General features: G+C 40.6%; 1 long non-coding RNA gene across 1 annotated transcript; it reads left to right on the top strand.

The window, feature by feature from the left end:
• Positions 1-3909: 3909 nt before the first annotated feature.
• On the top strand, positions 3910-5688 carry LOC127952340 (uncharacterized). Its single transcript, XR_008152919.1, has 3 exons — positions 3910-4975; positions 5142-5473; positions 5640-5688. It is a non-coding gene; the product is annotated as an uncharacterized LOC127952340 (long non-coding RNA).
• Positions 5689-10879: the final 5191 nt, after the last annotated feature.

Genomic DNA, 10879 nt, shown 5'->3' with positions numbered 1-10879 from the left:
AGGCATTACATTCTTTCTGCATTCAAAAACGTAATAAAATAATAATAATAAAATAGCAAAAGATAGTAATTTAATTGTATTTTAAGCTTTTCTTTCTTTTTGCAGATAAATGAATATTTCTTTGTAAACCAGCAATGCTGTGTAGTGTAAGCCTTGAGCAAGGGGCATCCTCTCAGAAATTGATCAGAAGTTTATATTTCTCAGCAAAATCGAGAATCGCGTTAGTTCAGTCAGGCCATGTTAGTCACGCTTGCATCAGCTGACAGTCAGCTGTTCCTGACGTGTACCAATCCAGTCTTGACACCTATCACCTGCGGTCTATTTAAATTCCCATTATTCAGTGTCTCTCCATCGCATTGCTGCTTGCAATTAACTCCCTCCTCCAACCCCAACTCCACCAACTGAACCTGTAATCCGATCTAGGCAAGATTTAAATGTGACTAGTGTTTTAGCACATCTGATCTCTTCTGGAAGCTGATTCCAACTGCGGGCAGCATAGTAACTAAATGAGGACTCCCCTTGTTTTGTGTGAACCCTTGGTATTTCTAACTGACTTGATCCTAGTGATCTGAGTGCTCTGTTAGGTTTATATTCAGTGAACATATCTGCAATATATTTCGGTCCTAGGTCATTTAGTGACTTATATACGAGAAATATACTTTAAAATCAATCCTAAATGTAACTGGAAGCCAGTGTAAGGACCTGAGGACTGGTGTGATATGCTCAGATTTTCTGGTTCTAGTCAGAATCCTGGCAGCAGCGTTCTGGATGAGCTGCAGCTGTCTAATGGTCTTTTTGGGAAGGCCGGTGAGGAGCCCATTACAATAGTCCACCCTGCTGGTGATAAAGGCATGGACAAGTCCCTCCAAGTCTTGGATGGAAACAAAACATCTAATTCTTGCAATGTTTTTTAAATGATAGTATGCTGATTTAGTTACTGCTTTGACATGACTACTGAAACTAAGGTCTGTCTCCAGAATCACACCAAGATTCCTGACTTGATTTTTAGTTGTTTGACCCCTAGAGTCAAGGTATGCATTCACCTTGAACTCTTCATCTTGGTTTCCAAATGCAATGACTTCTGTTTTTTTCCTTGTTTAACTGAAGAAAGTTCTGGCACATCCAACTATTAATTTCATCAATGCATTGGCAGAGGAAGTCGATGGGGCTGTAGTCATTTGGAGATAAGGCTAGGTAAATCTGGGTATCATCAGCCTAGCTGTGATAGGCAATTTGGTTCTTTCTCATTATTTGACTTAGTGGAAGCATATACAGGCTAAACAAGAGCGGTGCAAGAATTGAGCCTTGTGGGACTCCGCATGTCATGGACGTCCACTTAGACTTATGCTCTCCTATACTCACATAATAGCCTCTCCCTTCTAAGTATGATCTGAACCATTTGAGTACCATCACAGAAAGCCTGACCCAGTTTTCCAGTCTCTGTAGAAGTATGTTATGATCAACAGTGTCAAACGCAGCACTGAGTTCTAGCAATACCAGCACCGATATTTTGCCAGAGTCACAATTTAAGCGAATATCATTTATTATCTTAATGAGTGCTGTCTCTGTGCTGTGATGCGGCCGAAAACCAGATTGAAAATTGTCCAGGTATCCATTTGAGTTTAAGTATTTGTTCAGCTGATTAAAAACTGCCTTTTCTATAATTTAGCCTATAAAAGGAAGATTAGAAATTAGTCTAAAATTGCTCAAAATTGTGTTATCAAGATTGCTCTTTTTCAGGAGGGGCTTAACAACTGCAGTTTTTAGTGAGTTTGGAAATGTCCCAGAAAGAAGTGAGGCATTCACCACTTCTAAGAGATCTGCTTCTAAGCAGTTAAGCACACTTTTGAAAAAAGATGTGGGAAGTGTGTCAAGACAACAGGTTGATGATTTTAGTTGCTGCACTATGTCTTCCAGAATTTTGCTATCAATTGTTTCAAAAATAGACATAGTATCTTTTTGATATTGTGGCCTAATCTGTCTGACCTCTGCATTACTTGGGGATGTGCTGATCGCCTTCCTGATATTTATGATCTTCTCAGAAAAGAAAGAAGCAAACTCATTTCATTTGCTGTCTGAGAGCATTTCACTGGGAATCTGACTTGGGGGATTTGTCAGTCTCTCAACAGTGGCAAAAAGAGTACGAGTGTTATTTAAGTTACTGTTTTTAAGGTTAGAGAAGAAGTTCTGTCTAGCTGTGGCTAGTTTCACATTAAAAGCATGAAGGCTGTCTTTATAGATGCTATAGTGAATTTCAAGTTTCGTCTTCCTCCACATCCGCTCTGCTTTTCTGCATTGTCTTTTCATAGTCTGAACTGCTGTTGATCTTCTCCAAACTGATTTCTGTCTATTTGTTTTCTTTCTGACTATTATTGGAGCAATATCATCAATAACATTCTTAACTTTTGAGTAGAAGGAATCAAGGAGAATATCAACTGAGTCTGCAGAAATGCTTGGTGTTACAGATATAGCCTCCATAAACAGTAAACTTCTTGTTTATGCATCTCCTTCTGACAGAGACAGATCTAGATTCAGTGGTAGCAGAGATCAATATATCAAAGAAAATACAGAAGTGATCAGATAGTGCCATGTCCTTAATAACAATGGATGAAATGTTTAGACCCCTACTGATGATTAGATCCAGAGTGTGTCCACCTTTGTGTGTGGGTCCATGCACATGCTGAGTCAAGTCAAAAGTGTTTATAACCGTTATCATTTCTTTTGTAGTTCTGTTTTCTGCATTATCTATGTAAATGTTAAAATCCCCTGCAATTACAAAACAGTAAAACTCTGAGGAAATTATTGATAACATTTCTGTGACCTCTTCAACAAAGGCATTTTGGAGACCTGTAAATAATAATAAACAGATCTAACTTGTTCTTTCTTTACAGTGTCTTCATTGGAAGCAGTCTCTATCACATTTTGTTTACAACTCATGTAATTGTGAATTGTAATTATGTATGCTTATAATTGGTCCTGTTCTGTACCCCAGGGGGGATTTGTCTTGCTGCTCTCCAAGCATGGCTGCATGGACAGGCGTGTGGAGTGTTGCCCAGAACATAACCATACTGCCAACACTAACTGTATGCAATTATAATTTTCATAAATATACTTGACGGGAGTGGTCCTGATTGTGGACTGTGGAAGACTGGGTCACAGAAATGTTCCTGAATGAAAGGCGGAGGATAACAATTGTAACTTTTACAAGAACCCATGATGTGTGACAAGCAAACCAGCAGAGCGGATGTACTTTTGGTGTTATTGTAATTGTAATATTGGTAATAAAAAAAAAATATATATAAAAATACCTAGTCACTAAATTTTACAATTGATTTGTAACCTGTTAACTAATTTGGGGGAAGTCGTGGCCTAATGGTTAGAGGGTTGGACTCCCAATTGAAGGGTTGTGGGTTCTAGTCTCGGGCCGGACGGAATTGTGGGTGGGTGTAGTGCATGAACAGCTCTCTCTCCACCTTCAATACCATGACTTAGGTGCCCTTGAGCAAGGCATCGAACCCCCAACTGCTCCCCGGGCGAAGCAGCATAAATGGCTGCCCACTGCTCCGGGTGTGTGCTCACAGTGTGTGTGTGTGTGTGTGTGTTCACTGCTCTGTGTGTGTGCATTTCGGATGGGTTAAATGCAGAGCACAAATTCTGAGTATGGGTCACCATACTTGGCTGAATGTCACTTCACTTTCACTAATTAACATACCACATTTACTATTCCAATTTGCATTTATTTAAAGTAGGCTTGATGGATTTTAATAAGTGCAACTTACAAATCCTTCATTCTCTTCTCCCATTTTGATCTTCAGAGAAGGAAACAGTGTTACCACACTTTCTGCCAACATCCGTTTCTCTTCATTACAAGGGTAACTATAAGCAAAACATAGACAAAACATGGACGAATGTCACGGGGTGACAAAAGAGAAGCGGAACTAAGTCCCGCCGGAATTTTGTGTTCCCCTCGGGACGGTGTCGCGGTAACACCGGTCCACTTCCGGGTTGCGCCCGATGTCATAATAACAACGCTAATGACAGATTGACATCTGGTGTGGGGAGTTTGATGTGGCGATCTGTGAGAGGATTATGGAGGCGGAGTAACCACATAAAAAGAGAAGTGCAGAGACCATGGGGGGGTTGATTCTATTTGGTCGTTCGTTTTCCCGGCTATTCTTCCGGGTTGGCTTGCCCCCGTGTGTGGTTCTTCTCTTTGGATGTGTTCCCCTAGGAGAGGTGAATTCCTGGGACGTTTGGGCTGGCGTGTGGAGGTATTTGAGGACTATTGTGGGGTTTCGGCTATCTGGCTGTGCAACAGATTTATCAGCGATCGAGTGGAGATATTCAGGACAGAAAGAGTGTGAGTTCTGGAAAGCAAGTGAAGACCAGACCGCGCCATCGCTATCGGAGGGAAGTTAAGAGACCTGATCTGGGACTTCGATCAATTGCATACATCTGGACTGGGAGTGATAACGTTGTGAAGTGGACGGAGTCATCGTTGGGTGAGTGCTGGCTCTATTTGAAGAGTGGGTGTGCCGTGTCTGAAGTGGTGTGTTTGCACAATAAATCGTTTGAAGTGAAGTTACAGAGTGTGGGGAAGATGTATAGAGTTAATGCCGGACGCTCACCACCCCGAGAGCCCACCACCGTCACCGTAATCCACACCCAGGCACTCGACTGAAGTATCCCCCAGCCGTAAGCCCCATTTCTTATTCAAGAACACATACATGCTGTTGATTACTTACCCCGCTGTGTAGATCGCAGGTTCCTCTGGGCCGAACGCCGCATGTGATGTCCCTATGAAAGGAGGTGGACACGAGAATTATTCCTTTCCCGGTCACAACCGAAGCATCTCCCAGCCGTAAGCCCCATTACTTATTCAAGAACACATACTTACTGTTGATTACTTACTCTGCTGTGCAGATCGCAGGATCCTCTGGGCCGAACGCCGCATGTGATGTCCCTATGAAAGGAGGTGGACACGAGAATTATTCCTTTCCCGGTCACAACCGAAGCCTCTCCCAGCCGTAAGCCCCATTACTTATTCAAGAACACATACTTGCTGTTGATTACTTACTCTGCTGTGCAGATCACAGGATCCTCTGGGCCGAACGCCGCATGTGATGTCCCTATGAAAAGAGGTGGACACAAGAATTATTCCTTTCCCGGTCACAACCGAAGCATCTCCCAGCCGTAAGCCCCATTACTTATGCAAGAACACATACTTACTGTTGATTACTTACTCTGCTGTGCAGATCGCAGGATCCTCTGGGCCGAACGTCGCATGTGATGTCCCTATGAAAAGAGGTGGACACACGAATTATTCCTTTCCCGGTCACAACCGAAGCATCTCCCAGCCGTAAGCCCCATTACTTATGCGAGAACACATACTTGCTGTTGATTACTTACTCTGCTGTGCAGATCGCAGGATCCTCTGGGCCGAATGCTGTATGTGATGTCCCTGTAGAAAGAGGTGGACACACGAATTATTCCTTTCCCGGTCTTAACCGAAGCATCTCCCAGTCGTAAGCCCCATTACTTATTCAAGGACACATACTTATTGTTGATTACTTACCCCGCTGTGCAGATCACAGGATTCTCTGGGCCGAACGCCGTATGTGATGTCCCTGTAGAAGGAGGTGGACACGAGAATTATTCCTTTCCCCGGTCTCGACCGAAATATCCACGAGCTCTACTTACCTGGATACCCCCCCTCACTCCGGGACGGGTGACAGACTATCCTGGCTCTTGCTGGCCCCGTACAGGCACGAACTGCTGACGACTCCATGCCTTCCCGGCGTCCGAGGTCTGGCTACGTTCTGGTCGGGAGACACGGAAGGAACACTGAACTTTTAAATTGCTTTTAATCAAATAAAACCTTGTTCATTTTTTATACTCTCGTCCGTCTGGTTCTTCTGGTCCGCTCTCCGAGGTGATTCTGGGTTTCAGGGGTGGGTGCAGTCTGGCTTGGCCCCCCGACCTGTGACACGAACTACCAAATTCGACTCCAGCATAATACATAAAAATAAAATACAGGAACCAAATTCAGTTCAAATTATTAAAAATAAGTGTGTTTTCAAAGTATTTAACATCTTTATACGTTATCACATTCACAGTTGTTTTAGTTCTCAACTGTAAACTTACAATCCACTTTGTTCCACCAAAGCACGGACTCCTATCTTGACAAGGAGCTTTCTTGATGTCTCTGAAAGCATTCCTGAAGCTTCATAATCCTTATATATACTCAAACCTTTGCTTTCAATTAGTGCTCGCATTGTGTCCACATCAATTAATTACGTTGATGCTGGAAATATAAAAAAGCACAAAGTACGCTAGTTCTTATTAGATGAGTTAGTGATTCAGTTACTCAAAGTCACTCACTTATATTGCTCCAGAATGAATCACCAGTTTTGAAAAGAACTGATGAATGATTCACACACTCAAAGACTCACTCACACCTTTTTTTTTTTAAAGGTGTTAAAAAAAGGTTCTGTGCCCTAAACATATTACATTTTATCGAAATATGTTGATATTTATTGAATTCATTTATTGAAAACAAGTGTACAGACTATTAGTTTCTGTGGAATGTGCAAACAAATTAAAACAGAGTGATAAAAATATTGAAAAGAGTGCTGTTATTTCAGCACTCAGTTTTATAAGCAAACCTTCTGATGACTACTTGGACCAGCTTCATGTGTGTTCTTTGGTGCAGCCCTCGAGAAAAAAAAAAAAAAGCCAGTTAAAATATGTTCATTTTCAATTACTTCATATTGCTTTTACTATTTCTGCTGTATATTATGGTAAAACATATTACAAGTAGTGTGGTAGTACGCGGTTCCGAATTCTGAATCGGTTCGCCTTGTATTATAAAATTACTCTCAAATTGTTTTTTTCTTTTAAAGAGAAGTGCCAAAATCCCGGGGGAGAACCTAAGGCTAAAATAGGCCGTTTTCACTCATTTTGTTTTTTTGAGTATAAAATTATAACACAATGTGGTATATTCAAGTGTAAGGTGTCATTTTTTTCAGAAAATAATTGGCTTTCAGGATATTACAGTTATTGTACATTATTGTGTGTGGTGAGATGGCAAATAGAATTTAAATAGCAAAAAAAAAAAACGATTTTACTGCTTTTCATTAAAAAAAAAAATCTGAAAACTCATGAGCGAAAGAAGCTAATGCCTCAATCTTGAAAAAGGAACTATAATACATATATACAAGTCTTTTTGGGACACTGGATTGCAAAGTGTTCACTCAGGAGCCATTTGTTTTACCCCAGTTCTACATGCGTTTTTTTTTGGATCCTTCAATTCAGTCTTTTAAATATGATGCTCTCTGAAGCAGTTCCTGTCTAACTGCAAGCATAGTCCCACATCACATTCCTGGCACTTCCATGGGGTGCTCCTTTTGCATCATATGCAACGACGCCGACCCATGCTGGCCCTTTGTGAAAGGCCCTGAGTGTCACTCACAGGAACAGGCAGATGATCGCATCTCTCTCTTGGGCTGCCATCCAGGGGAACACCTGTGAGCTGAGCACCAAGCAACTCTTGAAAGTTTTGCCATGTCATGTGTTTGTAATGGTGAATGGCACACAGCTCTTTGTGCAAAATAAAGCAATGTCCAGTAAGTGCTGAAAAATGGTCATGTACCACTTCCGTGTTTTACAGTGCATCAAATTTGTTCCTAGCATCTGGTCAGAGGTGTCAACTCCTCCCATGTACTTATTGTACTGCTGAACTGCTGTTGCCCATCCTCTGTTGTTATCCATCTTAGCACAGTTTCTCCACTGTACACTGTGTGGATAGTTGTGCACATGGAGACCTCCCTTGTGTCCATCCACTTCACAAACAAAAGAACATCATCTCTGATCCAACGAATGGAGCCTCTTGGTGATCTTTTGTTCAGGGCATTGTTTTTGGTTGAGGGAACACCAACTCTTCTCAGCTGATGCAGATGTCGAAAGAGGAGAGGGCTTGTGTAGAAATTGTCACAGTAAATCACATAGTCTGACCCCAGGTAGTCTCGATTCACCAGCGATGTGACAACATCAAAAGACAGGCCTTTTCCAGATGCAAATTTTGACTTCCCAGTGTAAATTTTGAAGTCAGTGGTGTAGCCGTTGACATCAGCTAATACAAAAAGTTTTATGCCCCACTTAGTAGGCTTGGCCTTCATATATTGCTTGAAGGATATCCTGGCTTTGGTTGCAATCATCCTCTCATCAACAGAAATGTGCTGTCTAGGGTGGTAAATAGACATGCACCTGTTCCTCATAATGTCCAATAGTGGTTGGACTCTGTGGAGACAGTCATATTCCTCTGTGCCTCTTTTCTTGTCATTCTCTGCATCTTCCATTGGATCACTGATGTGCGGATTGCAGGAGATTGCTAAGAAACGATCCCTGGACATCACAGTAGCAGGAAAATGAACATGAAGCAAAGTCTTATTCCTCCAGAAGTCCCTCACTTTTGGCAGATCCATCACACCCATGTAGAGAAGCAGACCTATGTACTTACTATGTACCTATGTTCATTTCTTCAGGGTATACATCAGCCCATGAGAATTTCATACCCCTCTCAGATTTCTCACTGCATTCTTGTTTGTGTTTGCACACAAGATGTTTATGACCTCTTCGTCAAAATATTGACTGAAAATATCAAGTGGAGACATTTTTCCAAATGTGAGTGGAGGCTAACACTCCAGGTATTATTTTAGGAGTAAACCCTGTAATATTGGGCACTAGTGTTGTCAAAAGACCTGGTACTTCGGTACCAAGTCGGTACTAAAAAAAATGTAAATGTGACGGTACCAGGTTTCTTTAAGTACCGGTAGTACAGAGGTCCGGTTCAAACCCGGTTCTTGACGCATACAGCGCTATGATTTCCGCGAAGCAGAAAACGAGGATAGAATCTCAAAATCCAGTCTTGAAAATAAAACTATGAAAATATGGACAGTCAAGGAATTTGTCAAAGTTAGCATAAATTAATCAAATCATATCTCCATATGGACCAATATCGGTAAATGTTAAGCCGCAAAAGTTTTTTGAAATATGAATCCTGCATGTTCTGTGCGTCTCTGTGTGAATGATCGAATGGCAGAGACGTGCAGGTTTGTTTACTACATAGACTGAAGCGCATGACGCTTGCATTAATTTCAGCATCTGAGCTTCAGAGTTCTCTCTCCATCAAGCAATCTGAACTTTTCAGTTCATCTCAATGGATGCACAGCGCACTTGTATTTGATGCTCTGTAAACTCTTCGTGAAAGCGCACGACTCACCTTCGCTTTACTGATAGCCAGGGGCGCAACTATCCAGTGTTAGAGGGGTATGCAGCAAAACATGTTGGCGCCCCCCCCCCCCTCCCCCCCACTTCTAAATAAATAATTGTGCCGGACATCATCATGTATGGGCTTTTAAATGATAAAGGTTTATTTTAAAGTATATCAGACAGCCACTGTAAGCCTACCATAATTATATGGTATATATGTACACACACACAGACACATATATATATTAATTTCTATATTATTATAATTATTATTTATTATTGGGGTGGCACAGTTCAAATTTTCACAGTTCGGTTTGTTTCATGGTTCAAGAGTCACATTTCAGTACAGTTCGGTATGTGCTATGTTTATGGAGAAACTATAATTTAAAAAATAACTACGAACAACAGCAAAAATAAATACAATAGAGTAAAGAGGTCTAGTATTAGTTTTTAGGTACAGAAATTGAATAAACGAATCACATATTTGGCTATAAATTAAAGATTTTTTTTCATTAAAGTTACAAAAGCTATATATATATATATATATATATATATATATATATATATATATATTCTTTTTATTAAACATTTTAATTATTACAAACAAAAACATATTAAAACAAAAACAAAGCACAGGAAATAATTTACATATTCATGAACATGTGGACAATTTACATACAGAATTTCATCATGTGATTGTACCTAAATTTTATCCAGTTTTTGTTTATGACCGTTTAATCTCTAGACACTTAAAAATATTCTCTCATTTTTTAAACAGGTGCTATTTACCATTGCGACAATACCTCAATCTTTCTAGAGTTACAACTTCAGATATCATAGATTTCCACATCTGAGTAGAGGGGGCATCACTACCAACCCTCTTGACCATTATAGCCTTTCGAGCCAACATTAGGAAAAAATAAACAATATGTTACTGTGATATCGTCCATATAAATCACCACCACATGTATTGAGTTGAAGTTAATACTTTACTTTCTGTTTGCAGCAGTTACAGCAACATACATCAAACACTGCTTCCACCTGGCACCTCTTCTTCCACCCCATTCGTGCCACGATAGAACCCAACAACTTAGATATACAGATGACACCTAGTGGTTACTCCAGGATACTACATCCCCTCCTCCTTAAGCTATCAATTGTCAATTGTTATTATTATTTTTTTTTTCAATACTATTACCACCAATATCACCAACTAAATACTAATAACATTATTTACAAATATAACACTCTATACACGTATATTCTCCTTTTATACGCTGTAAGAGCACTGCACCAACCCCATAGGGTGAAGCATCACAAGCCAAAGTTAGTTCTGAATCTGATGAATAATGAGCTAGCACCTCTGCTGATTTTAGTAGAGCTTTAGATTTTATAAAAGCTTCTTGCTGTTGCTTTTTCCACATCCACTGAACATCTTTTCTCAGCAGCAGATGTAGGGGGGCCAGCAGCGTTGCCAGATTTGGCAGGAACTTGTTATAATAGTTAAGCAGTCCCAGGTATGCTTTAAGCTCTGTGACATTCCTTGGTTCTGGTGCTTCTTCAATGGCTTTCACTTTACTTCCCAAAGGATGTAGACCCTGTGCATCTA

The sequence above is a fragment of the Carassius gibelio genome, chromosome B3, assembly GCF_023724105.1.
Source record: "Carassius gibelio isolate Cgi1373 ecotype wild population from Czech Republic chromosome B3, carGib1.2-hapl.c, whole genome shotgun sequence".
NCBI classification, from domain to species: domain Eukaryota; kingdom Metazoa; phylum Chordata; class Actinopteri; order Cypriniformes; family Cyprinidae; genus Carassius; species Carassius gibelio.
Note: the sequence above shows the minus strand (reverse complement) of the source record. Positions and strands in the feature narration are given on the sequence as shown.